Source organism: Petromyzon marinus, unplaced genomic scaffold (assembly GCF_048934315.1).
Source record: "Petromyzon marinus isolate PM22_M1 ecotype Great Lakes invasive population unplaced genomic scaffold, UKy_Petmar_22M1.pri1.0 PM_G_Scaffold_43, whole genome shotgun sequence".
In the NCBI taxonomy this organism is placed as follows: Eukaryota; Metazoa; Chordata; class Hyperoartia; order Petromyzontiformes; family Petromyzontidae; genus Petromyzon; species Petromyzon marinus.
Window position 1 is genome coordinate 823,308 of NW_027422995.1, and position 23,100 is coordinate 846,407.

General features: G+C 52.9%; 2 long non-coding RNA genes across 2 annotated transcripts; one reads left to right on the forward strand and one right to left on the reverse strand.

The window, feature by feature from the left end:
* Positions 1–6,833: 6,833 nt before the first annotated feature.
* On the reverse strand, positions 6,834–10,694 carry LOC142917142 (uncharacterized). The gene is made up of 3 exons (XR_012936880.1): positions 10,594–10,694; positions 7,521–7,652; positions 6,834–7,190 (listed from the first exon to the last, which is right to left on the reverse strand). It is a non-coding gene; the product is annotated as an uncharacterized LOC142917142 (long non-coding RNA).
* A 95-nt stretch (positions 10,695–10,789) lies between these two features.
* On the forward strand, positions 10,790–22,386 carry LOC142917143 (uncharacterized). The gene is made up of 3 exons (XR_012936881.1): positions 10,790–11,124; positions 16,695–17,061; positions 22,245–22,386. It is a non-coding gene; the product is annotated as an uncharacterized LOC142917143 (long non-coding RNA).
* Positions 22,387–23,100: the final 714 nt, after the last annotated feature.

Here is a 23,100-nt window from a genome sequence, read left to right on the forward strand (position 1 = left end):
AGGCTTATTTCAGCAACTTAGACTTATTAAATAGCCTTATTTCAGCAACTTAGACTTATTAATAGGCTTATTTCAGCAACTTATGCTTATTAAATATACTTATTTCAGCAACTTAGGCTTATTAAATAGGATTATTTCAGCAATTAGACTTATTAAATAGCCTTATTTCAGCAACTTAGGCTTATTAAATAGGCTTATTTCAGCAAATTAGGCTTATTAAATAGCCTTATTTCAGCAACTTAGACTTATTAAATTGGCATATTCAGCAACTTAAACTTATTAAATAGACCTATTAAATAGGCTTATTAAATAGACTTATTAAATAGGCTCATTAAATACTTATTAAATAGGCTTATTAAATACTTATTAAATAGGCTCAATAAATAGGCTTATTAAATAGGCTTATTAAATAGGCTTATTAAATAGGCATACTAGATTTATTAAATAGGCTTATTAAATAGGCTCAATACATAGGCTTATTAAATAGACTTATTAAATAGACTTATTAAATAGGCTCAATAAATAGGCTTATTAAATAGGCTTATTAAATAGGCTCATTAAATAGCTTATTAAATATACATATTAAATAGGCGTATGAAATAGGCTCAATAAATAGGCTTATTAAATAGGCTCAATAAATAGGCTTAGTAAATAGGCTCAATATATAGGCTTATTAAATAGGCTCAATAAATAGGCGTATTAAATAGGCTCATTAAATACTTATTAAATAGGCTTATTAAATAGGCGTATTAAATAGACTTATTAAATAGGCTTATTAAATAGACTTATTAAATAGGCTTATTAAAAAGGCGTATTAAATAGGCTTAATAAATAGGCTTATTAAATAGGCTTATTAAATAGACATATTAAACAGCCTCATTAAATAGGCTTATTTTAGCAACTTAGGCTTATTAAATAGGCTTATTTAAGCAACTTATGCTTATTAAAATAGCCTTTTTAAATAGGCTTATTTCAGCAACTTAGGCTTATTAAATAGGCTTATTTCAGCAACTTAGACTTATTAACTAGGCCTATTAAATAGTCTTATTAAATAGACTTATTAAATAGGCTCATTAAATACTTATTAAATAGGCTTATTAAATAGGCTTATTAAATAGACGTATTAAATAGGCTCAATAAATAGGGTTATTAAATAGGCTTATCAAATAGGCTTATTAAATAAACTTATTAAATAGGCTTATTAAATAGGCTTATTAAATAGGCTTATTCAATAGACTTATTAAATATGCTCATTAAATAGGCTCAATAAATAGGCTCATTAAATACAGTCAATAAATAGACTTATTAAATAGGCTCAATAAATAGGCTTATTAAATAGGCTCAATAAATAGGCTTATTAAATAGGCTCATTAAATACTTATTAAATATGCTTATTAAATAGACTTATTAAATAGACTTATTAAATAGGCTTATTAAATAGACTTATTAAATAGGCTTTTTAAAAAGGCTTATTAAATAGACTTATTAAATAGGCTCATTAAATACTGATTAAATAGGTTTATTAAATAGGCGTATTAAATAGGCTTATTAAATAGGCTTATTAAATAGGCTTATTAAATAGGCTCATTAAATAGGCTTATTTCAGCAACTTAGGCTTATTAAATAGCCTTATTAAATAGACATTTCAGCAAATTAGGCTCACTAAATATGCTTATGAAATATGCTTTTTTCTGCAACTTAGACTCATTAGATAGGCCTATTAAATAGGCTTATTTTAGCAACTTATGCGTATTAAATATGCTTATTTCAGCAACTTAGGCGTATTAAATAGCATTATTAAATAGGTTTATTTCTGCAACTTAGACTTATTAAATAGCCTTATTAAATAGGCTTATTTCAGCAACTTAGGCTTATTAAATAGGCTTATTTCAGCAACTTATGCTTATTAAATTGCCTTATTAAACAGGTTTATTTCAGCAATTTAGGCTTATTAAATAGCATTATTAAATAGGTTATTTCAGCAACTTAGACTTATTAAATAGACCTTTTTATATAGGCTTAGTTCAGCAACGTAGGCTTATTAAATAGGCTTATTTCAGCAACTTATGCTTATTAAATAGCCTTATTAAACAGGTTTATTTCAGCAACTTAGGCGTATTAAATAGCATTTTTAAATAGGTTTATTTCAGCAACTTAGACTTATTAAATAGACCTTTTTAAATAGGCTTATTAAATAGGCTTATTAAATAGAATTATTAAATAGCCTCATTAAATAGGCCTATTTTAGCAACTTTGGCTTATTAGATAGGCTTATTTCAGCAACTTAGACTTATTAAATAGGCTTATTTCAGCAACTTAGGCGTATTAAATAGGCTTATTTCAGCAACTTAGGCTTATTAACTAGCCTTATTTCAGCAACTTAGACTTATTAAATAGGCTTATTCAGCAACTTAGGCTTATTAAATAGCCTCATTAAATAGGCTTATTTCAGCAACTTAGGCTTATTAAATAGGCTTATTAAATAGGCTTATTAAATAGAATTAATAAATAGGCTTATTAAATAGGATTATTAAATAGGCACAATAAATAGGCTTATTAAATAGGCTTATTAAATAGACTTATTAAATAGGCTTATTAAATAGACTTATTAAATAGGCTTTTTAAAAAGGCTTATTAAATAGACTTATTAAATAGGCTCATTAAATACTGACTATGGAACTACCTATCGTACCCTTTGGTTCTTTCGGTAAAAAAAAAAAAACAAAAATAGATCACGACGTTCCGATCGCAGCAACAAGCGACCGTCTTCACAGTCACTTTACCGGAAGAACCAAAGAGCGTGGATCCCTGCAGTCACGAAAGCTTCAAATCAGGATTGACGACTTTGTGTGTTCAGTTTGTCATCCTTCCCCAGCACCTCCGATGAGCACGGTTGGCTACGTACGGCGCGTAAGAAGTTCAACGTACGTACGCAATGAGGAAGTGCTTCTTTTATTCACACGCGGCACAGCGCAGGCCAACCTCATCTTCTCATTCTGAGCGCGGCGTCTCCGCCGGCCACACGCACGGTCGGTCACGCGGCGCCGTTCCACCCGTCCGCTCTCGGCTTCGCCGCTGGCCGGCGGCGTGCCGGGAAGGGCAGCGACGGAACCCCCGCAGGAGATCTTCCGCGCGCGGCCGCACGACGGAGAGAGACGACGGCGAGCGGCAACGCAGCCCGGGACCCAAGGCTCCACGCGCGAGCCCCGAGTCCTCCTCCGCCCACCGCTTCTGTCGCCGCAAAGTGCGGCTAGGCTCCGCCTCTGGCCACGCCCTATCGCGGAACCTTCCAGAGGGTTCCCGGCGAGCCCCGCCCATTTACCCTTGGCCTAGATACCTCTCCCTTTCGGATTGGATGTTGCTTTAGCGGTGCCTGTACCCGTGCTTCTGTTTTCTAACCAACAGGTGTCATCATGTCATTACATCACCCCCCCCCACCCCCCCCCCGTAATAAAAAAACATGTAGCCTTCCTGGCTAATATCTTGTTTGGTTCTTTCGGTAAAGTCACCACGTAGAATGAGAATAAAATAAAACAATAAAATTCTCACGACGTTTCGGCCACGACACAAGTGGCCTTCTTCAGGTGAAAGGAACAAACCTGTCGGGACGACAGAGCTACAATAAATGACGGAGCTTCAATAATGAAGCTCTGAAGAAGGCCACCTGCGTTGTGGCCGAAACGTCGTGAGAATTTTATTGTTTTATTTTATTATTTTATTCTCATTCTACGCGGTGACTTTACTGAAAGAACCAAAGAAGATGAATCCTTACAGTCACGAAAGGTTTAAATCGAAATTTTCCTGGCTAATACTCAAATAACAGGTAAGTGCGCCCATGTGCAGGATAACAACAACAACAATATCTATAAAAGCAGGACTCCAGTTATTTTCCTTAAAAAGGCAGAACAATCCGCAGGAACAACACCTAAAGACGAGGGAACAAGGAGCGAAGGGAACATTTACGAAAGGGAACAAGACTTAGGAAAACGAACAGAACAGAACTGAACAACAACCATAACCTCTCCGCCATTCCCAAACCAATACCCAAAATATGGAATCAACGGAATCGCAAGCATTTGGACCGAGTTAACCTCGACCAGAACTGAACAACAACAACAACCACAACCTCTCCGCCATTCCCCGACCAATACCCAGAATATGGAATCAACGGAATCGCAAGCATTTGGACCGAGTTAACCTCGGCCAGAACTGAACAACAACAACAACCACAACCTCTCCGCCATTCCCGAGCAAATACCCAGAATCAGGAGTCAACGGAATCGCAAGCGTTTGGACCGAGTTCGCGACGCCGAGTTCCGTTGACGGGGGACGGGTCTTCCGCCCCTGCTCGGGCGGTGCGCGTGCCACGAGAACGGCCGGAGACACACGGGGTGCAACGCAGGAGGCACGGGTGCAGCAGGAGGCACGGGTGCAGCAGGAGGCACGGGTGCAGCAGGCTCGGCGGCAGCAGCCACCTCCCTCGGTCCCGGCGAGGCTTCGATGCGACGGGCGGCACGGCGCGATCCTTCCGACGCACGCCGTCTGAACGCACACGCCATCCCCGGCTCGCCGGACGCACTGGACGCTGGCGGACCAATTTTCGGAGACGGGGGAAGAGGCAATCCGTGGCAGGACAAACGGCTTCGGCCGAGACGGACGGACGAACCAACGGCGAAGGCCCAGCCGGAAACGCGCAAACTGCGGCCGCTTAACCTCGGCCACTTCCACGGGCTCTTGCCGGGGGGCTGATGCAGCTTAGGGGACGTAACCAACCGGCACCCGCAGGCAACGTAACCATGCTCCGTCACCAATGGGCCATGCTAGCACGTGATCCCGTTTCCCCGCAATACGTTCATTACTCTTTGGTTCCATTCGGTAAAGTCACGTATTTTTACCTACGTGGTGACTTTACCGAATAGAACCAAAGAGTATGGATCCTTGCAGTCACGAAAGCTTCAAATCTAGAATACGTTCGTTGTTTCGCCCGTGCTTTGGCGGCGTTAAATTTTGCCGCCTCCCGAGCCGTGGAAATGCATTGCGGGGTAATTTTCACATGCTCTGGGCAACTTGGATTTCCCCTTAGCCAGTGGCAAACCCAATTGGGCATCTACAGGGGGTACATTCTGCCTCCCATACATGAGAAAAAATGGTGAAAATCCCGTGGAAGTATGAGGGGCCATCCTATATGCAGCTAGTACACTCGGAACATGCAAATCCCAGTCCGTTTGCGCCGCGTCAATCGCCTGACAGAGCATGGAGGTCAGAGTTCTATTCAGGCGCTCCACCATCCCATCTGTCTGGGGGTGGTACGGCGACGTTTTAATTATCTTAGCACCTAAAGCGTCGCAAACCTCGCGCAGCAGTTTAGATGAGAAATTCAGAATTATCCTGTATATAAATCACAACAGTGTTTGTGTTCATCATCAAGTGCAGCAAACGATTTTCATCCACAGACGTCACTTATGCTCAGACGGCCTAAGCACAGCTCAATGGGGAACCAAATGAAGACGTGTATTTGTTATTGTGGCCATGCACTCTAAACTACGGACCACACAGTAAACTGCTGTGGTCTGCGCCCCTTCAACGCAGGAGAAATATCAAAACTAAACCACCTCTCTCCTGAAGCCCTCTCGCGAAGACCAGCAAGCCTCAGCGTCGGCATTTAGCTGCTGAGCACATCGCTGGTGCCGTCGCGCACGAGAATGGAATTTCGGAATTGCTCGGATTTCGCACGATTCAGGAAAAATGACCCAAACACTCTCAGAAAGATCCTCAAAACTCGGGACGGACGGCAGCCAGGCGCGGTTCGTCCACCAGGGGGCGACAGGGGCGCTGACGAATGTAACTCCGGCCCCACGGGGTTCAAATTTGAGTGCGACAGCCACCGCAGTTGCCACAGCTCATCTGCAACGCGTCGTGAGACAAAGGCAAAGGCGCAGCTCTGCAACGTGTCGCTTGTGCCACGGCCCCCCGGGTGGGACGGACCTCCAACAGAAGATGCTGCGGTGAGCTCCTCTCGAGGGGCATCTGGGCCCTACACTTCCAAGCTATCCATCTGCTTGTTGAAATAGGCGAGAGTGCCCACACTTTACCCCACCACCACCACACGTGCGTCCTGACGATCGACTGCCCATTATGACTGCTTTGACTGCGATCACACCACAGACGCTTCCCAAAAGATCACGGCCGTGCGTCGTTTCTTCGGTATTGACGAGCAAAGCGAGCGGACGATACTGCGTCGCGAGGCAGTGAACCCCTTTCACCTTGCCTCGGCTGTGAAGCCCTTCCGTTTGATTTAATCTCGCACGACCTGAGGAATGCGAAATTAATTTCAGATTTGTTTCCACGAGGAACACATCGGTGGTGGTGGAGGGGTTTGTGATGCCGGCTGTCCAGGATTATAACTCATGCTGGGCGACCACTACGACACTGACGTTTAATGGCCAAAACAATAAACATTTGATATAAAATACCCAACATGATATATGGGTGGTTGAGTGTCTGGGTGAGTGGGTGGGTGGGTAAGTTGTTGGGTGAGTGGGTGGGTGGATGAGTGAGTGGGTGGATGAGTCAGTGGGTGAGTCGCCGGGTGAGTTGGTGAGCGGACAAGTGAGTGGCTAGATGAGGATGCTAATCTATGGGTCTCTTTGTGAATCTACCCCTTACAAATTTGTCCTCCTTCCGTACCCCTCACATCATCTCCCACGTGGCAAGTCCGATAAGACTCGATCTATAATCTCAATGGCATTTTTATGTGTATATCCCTCTGATCTCTCCGGCCTTGCCCCATCCCTCCCCCATCGTCCCTGCCTCTCCCCCCATCTCCCCCGCCTCTCTATCCCTCCTCTCTCTGTCTCTCCTCTCTGTGTCTCTCGCTCTGCCTTCGACCTGTCTCTCTCCACCCACCCCTCCCGCGACTTTCCTTCTGGCCCCCTCTTGCTCCCACCTGGCCTTGTCCGCGTCCTGCCTCTGCTCCTCCCTCTTGCCCTCGGCCCACCTCACTGCACGCTCTCCCCTCTGGGCATCTTGATGTCCGTCATCTCTCCCTTCTTGCTCTTCCGTAATTTGAGGCTCCTCCTCTCTGCCCTGACTTCTTTTCCCTCCTCGCTCTCCTCTCCCTTCCCGCTCCATCGGAGCTCTTCGGTCGCTCTCCTCGTTCCCGAGCGACGGTGGCCGTGCGGGGAGCAAACCTGTAACGTCACAACCGTCACCGCCGTCAGCATCACCTCTAACACCGTCACCAACGCCATCAGCGTCACCAACGCCATCACCTCCAACACCGTCACCTCCGTCAGCACCATCAACAACAACAAGCGGCAGGCTACGTGCATATTCTTTGGATCTTTCGGTAAAGTCACGTAGATAAGTGACTTACCGTAAGACCCAAAGAATATGAATTCCTGCAGTCACAAAAGCTCTAAGTCACGGCTATAAGTGCACTTGAAGGTCACGTGAAGTGTCGAACGCCTGGTGCTGGCAGGAGGTCAAGGGACAGACCCAGGTGCCACGGGTCGACTCACTGAGCCTGCTGCCGCTCCTCTGCACTCCGTTGTTGCAGGAGGGCGACTGCCTCAAACTGCCCAGTAGCAGCGTCCTTCACGAGCCTCCTCCACTGACTCTGAAGATGGTCCACACAAACTCCACTCACTCATCTGTAGAACAGGGGGAGATCACACAAACTCCACTCACTCATCTGTAGAACAGGGGGAGATCACACAAACTCCACTCACTCATCTGTAGGACAGGGGGAGATCACACAAACTCCACTCACTCACTCACTTTGTAGAACAGAGTGAGATCATACAAACTCCACTCACTCAATCTGTAGAACAGGGGGAGATTATACAAACTCCATTCACTCACTCTGTAGAACAGGGGGAGATCACACAAACTCCACTCACTCATCTGTAGAACAGGGGGAGATCACACAAACTCCACTCACTCATCTGTAGAATAGGGGGAGATCACACACACTCCACTCACTCATCTGTAGGACAGGGGGAGATCACACAAACTCCACTCATCTGTAGAACAGGGGGAGATCACACAATCTCCACTCACTCATCTGTAGAACAGGGGGAGATCACACAAACTCCAGTCACTCATCTGCAGAACAGGGGGAGATCACACAAACTCCACTCACTCATCTGTAGAACAGGGGGAGATCACACAAACTCCACGCACTCATCTGAAGAACAGGGGGAGATGACACAAACTCCACTCACTCATCTGTAGAACAGGGGGAGATCACACAAACTCCACTCACTCATCTGTAGAACAGGGGGAGATCACACAAACTCCACTCACTCTGTAGAACAGGGGGAGATCACACAAACTCCACTCACTCACTCTGTAGAACAGGGGGAGATCACACAAACTCTACTCACTCATCTGTAGAACAGGGGGAGATCACACAAACTCCACTCACTCATATGTAAAACAGGGGGAGATCATACAAACTCCACTCACTCATCTGTAGAATAGGGGGAGATCACACAGACTCCACTCATTCATCTGTAGAACAGGGGAGATCACACAACCCCCACTCACTCACTCTGTAGAACAGCGGGAGATCACACAAACGCCACTCACTCATCTGTAGAACAGGGGGAAATCGCGCAAACTCCACTCACTCATCTGTAGAACAGGGGGAGATCACACAAACTCCACTCACTCATCTGTAGACCAGGGGGAGATCACACAAACTCCACTCACTCATCTGTAGAACAGGGGGAGATCACACAAACTCCACTCACTCATCTGTAGAACAGGGGGAGATCACACAAACTCCAGTCACTCATCTGTAGAACAGGGGGAGATCACACAAACTCCACTCACTCACTCTGCAGAACAGGGGGAGATCACACAAACTCCACTCACTCACTCTGTAGAACAGGGGGAGATCACACAAACTCCAGTCACTCATCTGTAGAACAGGGGGAGATCATACAAACTCCACTCACTCATCTGTAGAACAGGGGGAGATCATACAAACTCCATTCACTCATCTGTAGAACAGGGGGAGATCATACAAACTCCACTCACTCATCTGTAGAACAGGGGGAGATCATACAAACTCCATTCACTCATCTATAGAACAGGGGGAGATCATACAAACTCCACTCACTCATCTGTAGAACAGGGGGAGATCACACAAACTCCACTCACTCACTCTGTAGAACAGGGGGAGATCACACAAACTCCACTCACTCTGTAGGACAGGGGGAGATCACACAAACTCCACTCACTCTGTAGAACAGGGGGAGATCACACAAACTCCACTCTGTAGAACAGGGGGAGATCACACAAACTCCACTCACTCACTCTGTAGAACAGGGGGAGAATCACACAAACTCCACTCACTCATGTGTAGAACAGGGGGAGATCACACAAACTACACTCACTCTGTAGGACAGGGGGAGATCACACAAACGCCACTCACTCATCTTTAGAAGAGGGGGAGATCACACAAACTCCACTCATCTGTAGAACAGGGGGAGATCACACAAACTCCAGTCACTCATCTGTAGAACAGGGGGAGATCACACAAACTCCACTCACATCAGCTAAGCCACGGATTATTAAATGCGAATTATAACTATCATTTGCATTATCAGCTGCTGTGTTGACCAACTATTCGAGCGAAACCATCAATAAAACGCAGACACACACCACACACACAGTCACACACCACAACAACAACAACAACCGCCATTCGCCACTAAGTGGCGGTGACGTCACCACGACGCTTGTGCCAGGCTATGTGCACCCTGAGGCCACGTGAAGTGTCGAACGCCCGCTGGCAGGAGGTCACGGGGCAGACCCACACACAGTCACACACCACACACAGTCAGACACACACCACACACACACCACACACAGTCACACACCACACACACACAGTCACACACCACACACACACAGTCACACACACCACAGACACATCACACACACCACACACACCACAGAAACATCACACACAGTTACACACCACATACACAGTCACACATCACACACACACCACACACAGTCACACACCACACACAGTCACACACACCACAGACACATCACACACACCACACACAGTCACACACCACACACACACCACACACAGTCACACACCACACACACAGTCACACACATCACACACACACCACAGACACATCACACATACACACCACACACACACCACACACAGTCACACACCACACACACAGTCACACACATCACACACACACCACAGACACATCACACACACACACCACACACACACCACACACAGTCACATCACACACACCACACAGTCACACACACCACACACACAGTCACACACACACCCCACACATACACCACACACACACACCACACACACACCACACACAGACACCACACACACTCACAGACACCACACACACACCACACACACACCACACACACACAGACCACACACACACACACCACACACACAGTCACACACACCACACACACACCACACACACACCACACACCCACACACACAGTCACACACACACCACACACACAGTCACACACCACACACATCACACCACACACACCACACACACAGTCACCGACCAGTTCTAGGCCCGCCCCAGGCTCTATCCACGTGGGTGACCCACTCGGCCGTTCCACATGTGGAACGGCGCCTCTACTGCTGCTGTTGTTTCTGCTGTTGTGGTTGTTGTTTCTGCTGTTGTTGTTTCTGCTGTTGTTGTTATCGTTGCTGTTACACCTCCCAGCGGGTTGTCTCACGTGTCACGTGCCCTTCAAGACTCGCGGGCCATCTTCCGGAAGACTCTTCCGGCCGTCTCAAGCGTGGCGCTGGACGTCTTCCGGAAGATTCTTCCGGCCGTCTCACGCGTGGCGCGGGACGTCTTCCGGAAGACTCTTCCGGCCGTCTCAAGCGTGGCGCGGGACATCTTCCGGAAGACTCTTCCGGCCGTCTCACGCGTGGCGCGGGACATCTTCCGGAAGACTCTGCCGCCCTGCGAATGCGTCACGTGATCACAGCCGCGCGCAGTCGCCTGTCCGTGTTAGCGGCACGGAACGTCGGACCTCCTGCACTCCACAAGAGGACATTGTTTCGTGTATAAACACACCACGACGGTGAGTGGGTGGGTGGGTGGCTGAGTGAGTGAGGGGGTGAGTGAGGGGGTGAGTGAGTGAGGGGGTTGGTGAGGGGGTGAGTGAGGGGGTGAGTGAGGGGGTTGGTGAGGGGGTGAGTGAGGGGGTGAGGGGGTGAGGGGGTTGGTGAGGGGGTGAGTGAGGGGATGAGGGGGTGAGTGAGTGAGGGGGTTGGTGAGGGGGTGAGTGAGGGGATGAGGGGGTGAGTGAGTGAGGGGGTTTGTGAGGGGGTGAGTGAGTGAGGGGGTTGGTGAGGGGGTGAGTGAGGGGGTGAGGGGGTGAGTGAGGGGGTAGGTGAGGGGGTGAGTGAGGGGGTTGGTGAGGGGGTTGGTGAGGGGGTGAGTGAGGGGGTGAGGGGGTGAGTGAGGGGGTAGGTGAGGGGGTTGGTGAGGGGGTGAGTGAGGGGGTGAGTGAGGGGATTGGTGAGGGGGTGAGTGAGGGGGTAGGTGAGGGGGTGAGTGAGGGGGTTGGTGAGGGGGTGAGTGAGGGGGTGAGTGAGTGAGGGGATTGGTGAGGGGTGAGTGAGGAGGTGAGTGAGGGGGTGACTGAGGGGGTTGGTGAGGGGGTGAGTGAGGGGGTTGGTGAGGGGGTGAGTGAGTGAGGGGATTGGTGAGGGGGTGAGTGAGGGGGTGAGTGAGGGGTGGGTGAGTGAGGGGGTGAGTAAGGGGGTAGGTGAGGGGTGTGGGTGAGTGAGGGGGTGAGTGAGGGGGTGAGTGAGGGTGGTGAGGGGGTTGGTGAGGGGGTGAGTGAGTGAGGGGATTGGTGAGGGGGTGAGTGAGGGGGTGAGTGAGGGGGTGACTGAGGGGGTTGGTGAGGGGTGAGTGAGGGGGGTTGGTGAGGGGGTGAGTGAGGTGAGGGGGTGAGTGAGTGGAGGGGTGAGGGGGTTGGTGAGGGGTGAGTGAGGGGGTTGGTGAGGGGGTGAGTGAGTGAGGGGGTGAGTGAGTGAGGGGGTTGGTGAGGGGGTGAGTGAGGGGGTTGGTGAGGGGGTGAGTGAGTGAGGGGATTGGTGAGGGGGTGAGTGAGGGGTGGGTGAGTGAGGGGGTGAGTAAGGGGGTTGGTGAGGGGGTGAGTGAGTGAGGGGATTGGTGAGGGGGTGAGTGAGGGGGTGAGGGGGTTGGTGAAGGGGTGAGTGAGTGAGGGGGTGAGTGAGGGGGTGAGTGAGGGGGTTGGTGAGGGGGTGAGTGAGGGGGTGGGTGAGGGGGTGAGTGAGGGGGGTGAGTGAGGGGGTTGGTGAGGGGATGAGTGAGGGGGTGAGGGGGTAGGTGAGTGAGGGGGTTGGTGAGGGGGTGAGTGAGGGGGTTGGTGAGGGGGTGAGTGAGGGGATGAGGGGGTGAGTGAGTGAGGGGGTTGGTGAGGGGGTGAGTGAGGGGGTGGGTGAGGGGGTTGGTGAGGGGGTGAGTGAGGGGGTGAGTGAGGGGGTTGGTGACGGGGTGAGTGAGGGGGTTGGTGAGGGGGTTGGTGAGGGGGTGAGTGAGTGAGGGGATTGGTGAGGGGGTGAGTGAGGGGGTGAGTGAGGGGGTGACTGAGGGGGTTGGTGAGGGGGTGAGGGGTTGGTGAGGGGGTGAGTGAGTGAGGGGATTGGTGAGGGGGTGAGTGAGGGGGTGAGTGAGTGAGGGGGTTGGTGAGTGAGGGGATGAGGGGGTGAGTGAGGGGGTTTGTGAGGGGGTGAGTGAGTGAGGGGATTGGTGAAGGGGTGAGTGAGGGGGTGAGTGAGGGGGTGAGTGAGGGGGTTGGTGAGGGGGTGAGTGAGGGGGTTGGTGAGGGGGTTGGTGAGGGGGTGAGTGAGTGAGGGGATTGGTGAGCGGGTGAGTGAGGGGGTGAGTGAGGGGGTGACTGAGGGGGTTGGTGAGGGGGTGAGTTAGGGGGTTGGTGAGGGGGTGAGTGAGTGAGGGGATTGGTGAGGGGGTGAGTGAGGGGGTGAGTGAGGGGTGGGTGAGTGAGGGGGTGAGTAAGGGGGTTGGTGAGGGGGTGAGTGAGTGAGGGGATTGGTGAGGGGGTGAGTGAGGGGGTGAGGGGGTTGGTGAAGGGGTGAGTGAGTGAGGGGGTGAGTGAGGGGGTGAGTGAGGGGGTTGGTGAGGGGATGAGTGAGGGGGTGAGGGGGTAGGTGAGTGAGGGGGTTGGTGAGGGGGTGAGTGAGTGAGGGGGTTGGTGAGGGGGTGAGTGAGGGGGTGAGTGAGTGAGGGGGTTGGTGAGGGGGTGAGTGAGGGGGTGAGTGAGGGGGTTGGTGAGGGGGTGAGTGAGGGGGTGAGCGAGGGGGTTGGTGAAGGGGTGAGTGAGTGAGGGGGTTGGTGAGGGGGTGAGTGAGGGGGTGAGTGAGGGGGTGACTGAGGGGGTTGGTGAGGGGGTGAGTGAGGGGGTTGGTGAGGGGGTGAGTGAGTGAGGGGATTGGTGAGGGGGTGAGTGAGGGGGTGAGTGAGGGGTGGGTGAGTGAGGGGGTGAGTAAGGGGGTTGGTGAGGGGGTGAGTGAGTGAGGGGATTGGTGAGGGGGTGAGTGAGGGGGTGAGGGGGTTGGTGAAGGGGTGAGTGAGTGAGGGGGTGAGTGAGGGGGTGAGTGAGTGAGGGGGTGAGTGAGGGGGTTGGTGAGGGGGTGAGTGAGGGGGTGGGTGAGGGGGTGAGTGAGGGGGTGAGTGAGGGGGTGAGTGAGGGGGTTGGTGAGGGGATGAGTGAGGGGGTGAGTGGGTGAGGGGGTAGGTGAGTGAGGGGGTTGGTGAGGGGGTGAGTGAGTGAGGGGGTTGGTGAGGGGGTGAGTGAGGGGATGAGTGGGTGAGTGAGTGAGGGGGTTGGTGAGGGGGTGAGTGAGGGGGTGAGTGAGGGGGTTGGTGAGGGGGTGAGTGAGGGGGTGAGTGAGGGGGTTGGTGAAGGGGTGAGTGAGTGAGGGGGTTGGTGAGGGGGTGAGTGAGGGGGTGGGTGAGGGGGTGGGTGAGTGAGGGGTTTAGTGAGGGGGTGAGTGAGTGAGGGGGTGAGTGAGGGGGTTGGTGAGGGGGTGAGTGAGGGGGTGAGTGAGGGGGTGAGTGAGTGAGGGGGTGAGTGAGTGAGTGAGGGGGTTGGTGAGGGGGTGAGTGAGTGAGGGGGTGGGTGAGTGAGGGGTTTAGTGAGGGGGTGAGTGAGTGGATGGGTGAGTGAGTGGGGGGGGTTGGTGAGGGGTGAGTGAGGGGGTTGGTGAGGGGGTGAGTGAGGGGGTGAGTGGATGGGTGAGTGAGTGGGGGCTAATGCCCCACTCGCCACTCCCCATTAGGTGGGGGCCGATGCCCTCCCCCCCACCCGCCATTTGGGGGGGGGAGGGTCAATGACGTCATCCCCCCACTCGCGCTTCAACCGCGCGGATGACGTAATGGTTTGACTGACGGCTGCTCAGAGTTAATTAAAAACTCCTACTAAGCCCTTGTGTCAACAAGCCAATGGTTCCCCGAATAGATCAATAATTAATAATTAATTAATTATTTGCGCGCGCGCACTGACCGCTGTCCCACCGCTCTTCACACAGACACATACACAGACACACAGACACACACACAGACACACAAAGACAAAGATCCCCCATATAGCCTTAACAGACTGTAGGGGCAAGTGCTGTTAGCGAGCACCTATGAAGGCCGGAACGGTACACGAGGGGGTGGGTGGCCAGCACCACGCCCGACCGCCTTTGTCTCCCCAGTCGCGATGTTTACACACCGCACCAGGTACTCATTTGAGGCTGAGTCGACCTAGGGGAGGCCCGGGACCGGTTCAGATAATCGTCACTGGTGTTGGCCGTGAGCGGGAATCGAACCCGGGTCGCCAGGTTCATAGCGCAGCGTAGCGCTAACCGCTACACTATCGCTCCCCACACACAGTACACACACAGTCACACACACACAGTCACATACACAGACACACAGACACACACACACAGACACACACACAGACACACAGACAAACACATACACACAGACACACAGACAGACACACAGACACACACACAGACACACACACAGACACACACACAGACACACAGACAGACACATACACACAGACACAGACAGACACACAGACACACACACAGACACACACACAGACACACACACATACACAGACACACAGACACACACACAGACACACACACAGACACACAGACAGACACATACACACAGACACACAGACAGACACACAGACACACACACAGACACACAGACAGACAGACACACAGACACACACACACACAGACACAGACACACACACAGACACACACACAGACAGACATACACACAGACACACAGACACACAGAAACACACAGACACACACAGACAGACACACAGACAGACACACACACAGACACACACAGACAGACACACACACACACAGACACACACACAGACACACAGACACACACACAGACACACAGACAGACACATACACACAGACACAGACAGACACACAGACACACACACAGACACACACACATACACAGACACACAGACACACACACAGACACACACACAGACACACAGACAGACACATACACACAGACACACAGACAGACACACAGACACACACACAGACACACAGACAGACAGACACACAGACACACACACAGACACACACACAGACACACACACAGACACACACACAGACAGACATACACACAGACACACAGACACACAGAAACACACAGACACACACAGACAGACACACAGACAGACACACACACAGACACACACAGACAGACACACACACACAGACACACACACACAGACACACACACACACAGACACACACCACACACACACAGTCACACACACCACAGACACATCACACACACCACACACACCACAGAAACATCACACACAGTTACACACCACATACACAGTCACACATCACACACACACAGTCACACACCACACACAGTCACACACACCACAGACACATCACACACACCACACACAGTCACACACCACACACACACCACACACAGTCACACACCACACACACAGTCACACACATCACACACACACCACAGACAGTCACACACCACACACACAGTCACACACATCACACACACACCACAGACACATCACACACACACACCACACACACACCACACACAGTCACATCACACACACCACACAGTCACACACACCACACACACAGTCACACACACACCCCACACATACACCACACACACACACCACACACACACCACACACAGACACCACACACACTCACAGACACCACACACACACCACACACACACCACACACACACAGACCACACACACACACACCACACACACAGTCACACACACACCACACACACCACACACACAGTCACACACACACCACACACACAGTCACACACCACACACACACCACACACATCACACCACACACACCACACACACAGTCACCGACCAGTTCTAGGCCCGCCCCAGGCTCTATCCACGTGGGTGACCCACTCGGCCGTTCCACACGTGGAACGGCGCCTCTACTGCTGCTGTTGTTTCTGCTGTTGTGGTTGTTGTTTCTGCTGTTGTTGTTTCTACTGTTGTTGTTATCGTTGCTGTTACACCTCCCAGCGGGTTGTCTCACGTGTCACGTGCCCTTCAAGACTCGCGGGCCATCTTCCGGAAGACTCTTCCGGCCGTCTCAAGCGTGGCGCTGGACGTCTTCCGGAAGACTCTTCCGGCCGTCTCACGCGTGGCGCGGGACGTCTTCCGGAAGACTCTTCCGGCCGTCTCAAGCGTGGCGCGGGACATCTTCCGGAAGACTCTTCCGGCCGTCTCACGCGTGGCGCGGGACATCTTCCGGAAGACTCTGCCGCCCTGCGAATGCGTCACGTGATCACAGCCGCGCGCAGTCGCCTGTCCGTGTTAGCGGCACGGAACGTCGGACCTCCTGCACTCCACAAGAGGACATTGTTTCGTGTATAAACACACCACGACGGTGAGTGGGTGGGTGGGTGGCTGAGTGAGTGAGGGGGTGAGTGAGTGAGGGGGTTGGTGAGGGGGTGAGTGAGGGGGTGAGTGAGGGGGTTGGTGAGGGGGTGAGTGAGTGAGGGGGTGAGGGGGTGAGGGGGTTGGTGAGGGGGTGAGTGAGGGGATGAGGGGGTGAGTGAGTGAGGGGGTGAGTGAGTGAGGGGGTTGGTGAGGGGGTGAGTGAGGGGATGAGGGGGTGAGTGAGTGAGGGGGTTTGTGAGGGGGTGAGTGAGTGAGGGGGTTGGTGAGGGGGTGAGTGAGGGGTGAGGGGGTGAGTGAGGGGGTAGGTGAGGGGGTGAGTGAGGGGGTTGGTGAGGGGGTTGGTGAGGGGGTGAGTGAGGGGGTGAGGGGGTGAGTGAGGGGGTAGGTGAGGGGGTTGGTGAGGGGGTGAGTGAGGGGGTGAGTGAGTGAGGGGATTGGTGAGGGGGTGAGTGAGTGAGGGGGTTGGTGAGGGGGTGAGTGAGGGGATGAGGGGGTGAGTGAGTGAGGGGGTTGGTGAGGGGGTGAGTGAGGGGGTGAGTGAGGGGGTTGGTGAGGGGGTGAGTGAGGGGGTGAGCGAGGGGGGTTGGTGAAGGGGTGAGTGAGTGAGGGGGTTGGTGAGGGGGTGAGTGAGGGGGTGAGTGAGGGGGTGACTGAGGGGGTTGGTGAGGGGGTTCGTGAGGGGGTGAGTGAGTGAGGGGATTGGTGAGGGGGTGAGTGAGGGGGTGACTGAGGGGGTTGGTGAGGGGGTGAGTGAGGGGGTTGGTGAGGGGGTGAGTGAGTGAGGGGATTGGTGAGGGGGTGAGTGAGGGGGTGAGTGAGGGGTGGGTGAGTGAGGGGGTGAGTAAGGGGGTAGGTGAGGGGGTGAGTGAGTGAGGGGATTGGTGAGGGGTGAGTGAGTGAGGGATTGGTGAAGGGGTGAGTGAGGGGGTGAGTGAGGGGGTGAGTGAGGGGGTTGGTGAGGGGGTGAGTGAGGGGGTTGGTGAGGGGGTTGGTGAGGGGGTGAGTGAGTGAGGGGATTGGTGAGGGGGTGAGTGAGGGGGTGAGTGAGGGGGTGACTGAGGGGGTTGGTGAGGGGTGAGTGAGGGGGTTGGTGAGGGGGTGAGTGAGTGAGGGGTGAGTGAGTGAGGGGGTTGGTGAGGGGGTGAGTGAGGGGGTTGGTGAGGGGGTGAGTGAGTGAGGGGATTGGTGAGGGGGTGAGTGAGGGGGTGAGTAAGGGGGTTGGTGAGGGGGTGAGGTGAGTGAGGGGATTGGTGAGGGGGTGAGTGAGGGGGTTGGTGAAGGGGTGAGCGAGTGAGGGGGTGAGTGAGGGGGTGAGTGAGGGGGTTGGTGAGGGGGTGAGTGAGGGGGTGGGTGAGGGGGTGAGTGAGGGGGTGAGTGAGGGGGTTGGTGAGGGGATGAGTGAGGGGGTGAGGGGGTAGGTGAGTGAGGGGGTTGGTGAGGGGGTGAGTGAGGGGGTTGGTGAGGGGGTGAGTGAGGGGATGAGGGGGTGAGTGAGTGAGGGGGTTGGTGAGGGGTGAGTGAGGGGGTGAGTGAGGGGGTTGGTGAGGGGGTGAGTGAGGGGGTGAGTGAGGGGGTTGGTGACGGGGTGAGTGAGGGGGTTGGTGAGGGGGTTGGTGAGGGGGTGAGTGAGTGAGGGGATTGGTGAGGGGTGAGTGAGGGGTGAGTGAGGGGGTGACTGAGGGGGTTGGTGAGGGGGTGAGGGGGTTGGTGAGGGGGTGAGTGAGTGAGGGGATTGGTGAGGGGGTGAGTGAGGGGTGAGTGAGTGAGGGGGTTGGTGAGTGAGGGGATGAGGGGGTGAGTGAGGGGGTTTGTGAGGGGGTGAGTGAGTGAGGGGATTGGTGAAGGGGTGAGTGAGGGGGTGAGTGAGGGGGTGAGTGAGGGGTTGGTGAGGGGGGAGGTGAGGGGGTTGGTGAGGGGTTGGTGAGGGGGTGAGTGAGTGAGGGGATTGGTGAGGGGGTGAGTGAGGGGTTGAGTGAGGGGGTGACTGAGGGGGTTGGTGAGGGGGTGAGTTAGGGGGTTGGTGAGGGGGTGAGTGAGTGAGGGGATTGGTGAGGGGGTGAGTGAGGGGGTGAGTGAGGGGTGGGTGAGTGAGGGGGTGAGTAAGGGGTTGTGAGGGGGGTGAGTGAGTGAGGGGATTGGTGAGGGGGTGAGTGAGGGGGTGAGGGGGTGGGTGGAAGGGTGAGTGAGTGAGGGGGTGAGTGAGGGGGTGAGTGGGGGGGTTGGTGAGGGGATGAGTGAGGGGGTGAGGGGGTAGGTGAGTGAGGGGGTTGGTGAGGGTGAGTGAGTGAGGGGTTGGTGAGGGGGTGAGTGAGGGGATGAGGGGGTGAGTGAGTGAGGGGGTTGGTGAGGGGGTGAGTGAGGGGGTGAGTGAGGGGGTTGGTGAGGGGGTGAGTGAGGGGGTGAGCGAGGGGTTGGTGAAGGGGTGAGGAGTGAGGGGGTTGGTGAGGGGGTGAGTGAGGGGGTGAGTGAGGGGGTGACTGAGGGGGTTGGTGAGGGGGTGAGTGAGGGGGTTGGTGAGGGGGTGAGTGAGTGAGGGGATTGGTGAGGGGGTGAGTGAGGGGGTGAGTGAGGGGTGGGTGAGTGAGGGGGTGAGTAAGGGGGTTGGTGAGGGGTGAGTGAGTGAGGGGATTGGTGAGGGTGAGTGAGGGGTGAGGGGGTTGGTGAAGGGGTGAGTGAGTGAGGGGGTGAGTGAGGGGGTGAGTGAGTGAGGGGGTGAGTGAGGGGGTTGGTGAGGGGGTGAGTGAGGGGGTGGGGAGGGGGTGAGTGAGGGGGTGAGTGAGGTGTGATTGGTGAGGGATGAGTGGGGGGTGAGTGGGGTGAGGGGGTAGGTGAGTGAGGGGGTTGGTGAGGGGGGTGAGTGAGTGAGGGGGTTGGTGAGGGGGGTGAGTGAGGGGGATGAGTGGGGTGAGTGAGTGAGGGGGTTGGTGAGGGGGTGAGTGAGGGGGTGAGTGAGGGGGTTGGTGAGGGGGTGACTGAGGGAGGAGGTGAGGGGGTTGGTGAAGGGGTGAGTGAGTGAGGGGGTTGGTGAGGGGGTGAGTGAGGGGGTGGGTGAGGGGGTGAGTGAGTGAGGGGGTGAGAGTGAGGGGTTTAGTGAGGGGGTGAGTGAGTGAGGGGTGAGTGAGAGGGGTTGGTGAGGGGGTGAGTGAGGGGGTGAGTGAGGGGTGAGTGAGTGAGGGGGTGAGTAGTGAGGGGTTGGTGAGGGAGGTTTAGTGAGTGAGGGGGTGGGTGAGTGAGGGGTTTAGTGAGGGGGTGAGTGAGTGGATGGGTGAGTGGGGGGGGTTGGTGAGGGTGAGTGAGGGGGTTGGTGAGGGGGTGAGTGAGGGTGGATGGGTGAGTGAGTGGGGGCTAATGCCCCACTCGCCACTCCCCATTAGGTGGGGGCCGATGCCCTCCCCCCCACCCGCCATTTGGGGGGGGGGGGGTCAATGACGTCATCCCCCCACTCGCGCTTCAACCGCGCGGATGACGTAATGGTTTGACTGACGGCTGCTCAGAGTTAATTAAAAACTCCTACTAAGCCCTTGTGTCAACAAGCCAATGGTTCCCCGAATAGATCAATAATTAATAATTAATTAATTATTTGCGCGCGCGCACTGACCGCTGTCCCACCGCTCTTCACACAGACACATACACAGACACACAGACACACACACAGACACACAAAGACAAAGATCCCCCATATAGCCTTAACAGACTGTAGGGGCAAGTGCTGTTAGCGAGCACCTATGAAGGCCGGAACGGTACACGAGGGGGTGGGTGGCCAGCACCACGCCCGACCGCCTTTGTCTCCCCAGTCGCGATGTTTACACACCGCACCAGGTACTCATTTGAGGCTGAGTCGACCTAGGGGAGGCCCGGGACCGGTTCAGATAATCGTCACTGGTGTTGGCCGTGAGCGGGAATCGAACCCGGGTCGCCAGGTTCATAGCGCAGCGTAGCGCTAACCGCTACACTATCGCTCCCCACACACAGTACACACACAGTCACACACACACAGTCACATACACAGACACACAGACACACACAGACACACACACATACACACAGACAGACACATACACACAGACACACAGACAGACACACAGACACACACACAGACACACACACAGACACACACACACAGACACACACACAGACACACAGACAGACACATACACACAGACACAGACAGACACACAGACACACACACAGACACACACAGACACACATACACAGACACACAGACACACACACAGACACACACACAGACACACAGACAGACACACAGACAGACACACAGACAGACACACAGACACACACACAGACACACACACAGACACACAGACAGACAGACACACAGACACACACACAGACACAGACACACACACAGACACACACACAGACAGACATACACACAGACACACAGACACACAGAAACACACAGACACACACAGACAGACACACAGACAGACACACACACAGACACACACACACAGACACACACACAGACACACACACAGACACACACACACAGACACACACACAGACACACAGACAGACACATACACACAGACACAGACAGACACACAGACACACACACAGACACACACACAGACACACACACATACACAGACACACAGACACACACACAGACACACACACAGACACACAGACAGACACATACACACAGACACACAGACAGACACACAGACACACACACAGACACACAGACAGACAGACACACAGACACACACACAGACACACACACAGACACAGACACACACACAGACACACACACAGACAGACATACACACAGACACACAGACACACAGAAACACACAGACACACACAGACAGACACACAGACAGACACACACACAGACACACACAGACAGACACACACACACAGACACACACACAGACACACACACACACAGACACACACACAGACACACACACACACAGACACACACACAGACAGACACACAGACAGACACACACACAGACAGACACACACACAGACACACACACAGACAGACACACACACAGACACACACACACACAGACACACACAGACACACAGACAGACACACACACAGACACCACGTGCACCACGTGTCACAACGTCAGTCTGTGCTAAGGTCTTCATTATTGAAGCTCCGTCATTATTGTGGCTCTGTCGTCCCGACAGGTTTGTTCCTTTCACCTGAAGAAGGCCGCTTGTGTCGTGGCCGAAACGTCGTGAGAATTTTATTGTGTTTTATTTTATTATTTTATTATTCTCATTCTACGTGGTGATGGTGACTTTAATACCGAAAGAACCAAAGAAGATACTCTACGGGTCTCTGTGTGAGTCACTGGGTCTCTATGTGAGTCTGTGGGTCTCTGTGTGAGTCTATGGGTCTCTGTGTGAGTAGTCTATGGGTCTCTGTGTGAGTAGTCTATGGGTCTCTGTGTGAGTTTATGGGACTTTGTGTGAGTAGTCTATGGGTCTTTGTGTGAGTAGTCTATGGGTCTTTGTGTGAGTAGTCTATGGGTCTCTGTGTGAGTAGTCTATGGGTCTCTGTGTGAGTTTATGGGACTTTGTGTGAGTAGTCTATGGGTTTTTGTGTGAGTAGTCTATGGGTCTTTGTGTGAGTCAATGGGTCTCTGTGTGAGTAGTCTATGGGTCTCTGTGTGAGTTTATGGGACTTTGTGTGAGTAGTCTATGGGTCTTTGTGTGAGTCAATGGGTCTCTATGCGAGTCAGTGGGTCTCTGTGTGAGTCTGTGGATCTCTGTGTGCGTAGTCTATGGGTCTCTGTGTGAGTCTGTGGGTCTCTGTGTGGTGAGTATATGGGTCTCTGTGTGCGTAGTCTATGGGTCTCTGTGTGAGTAGTCTATGGGTCTTTGTGTGAGTCAATGGGTCTCTGTGTGAGTAGTCTATGGGTCTCTGTGTGAGTTTATGGGACTTTGTGTGAGTAGTCTATGGGTCTTTGTGTGAGTCTATGGGTATCTGTGTGAGTCTAATTTTCTCTGTGTGAGTCTGTGGATCTTTGTGTGAGTAGTC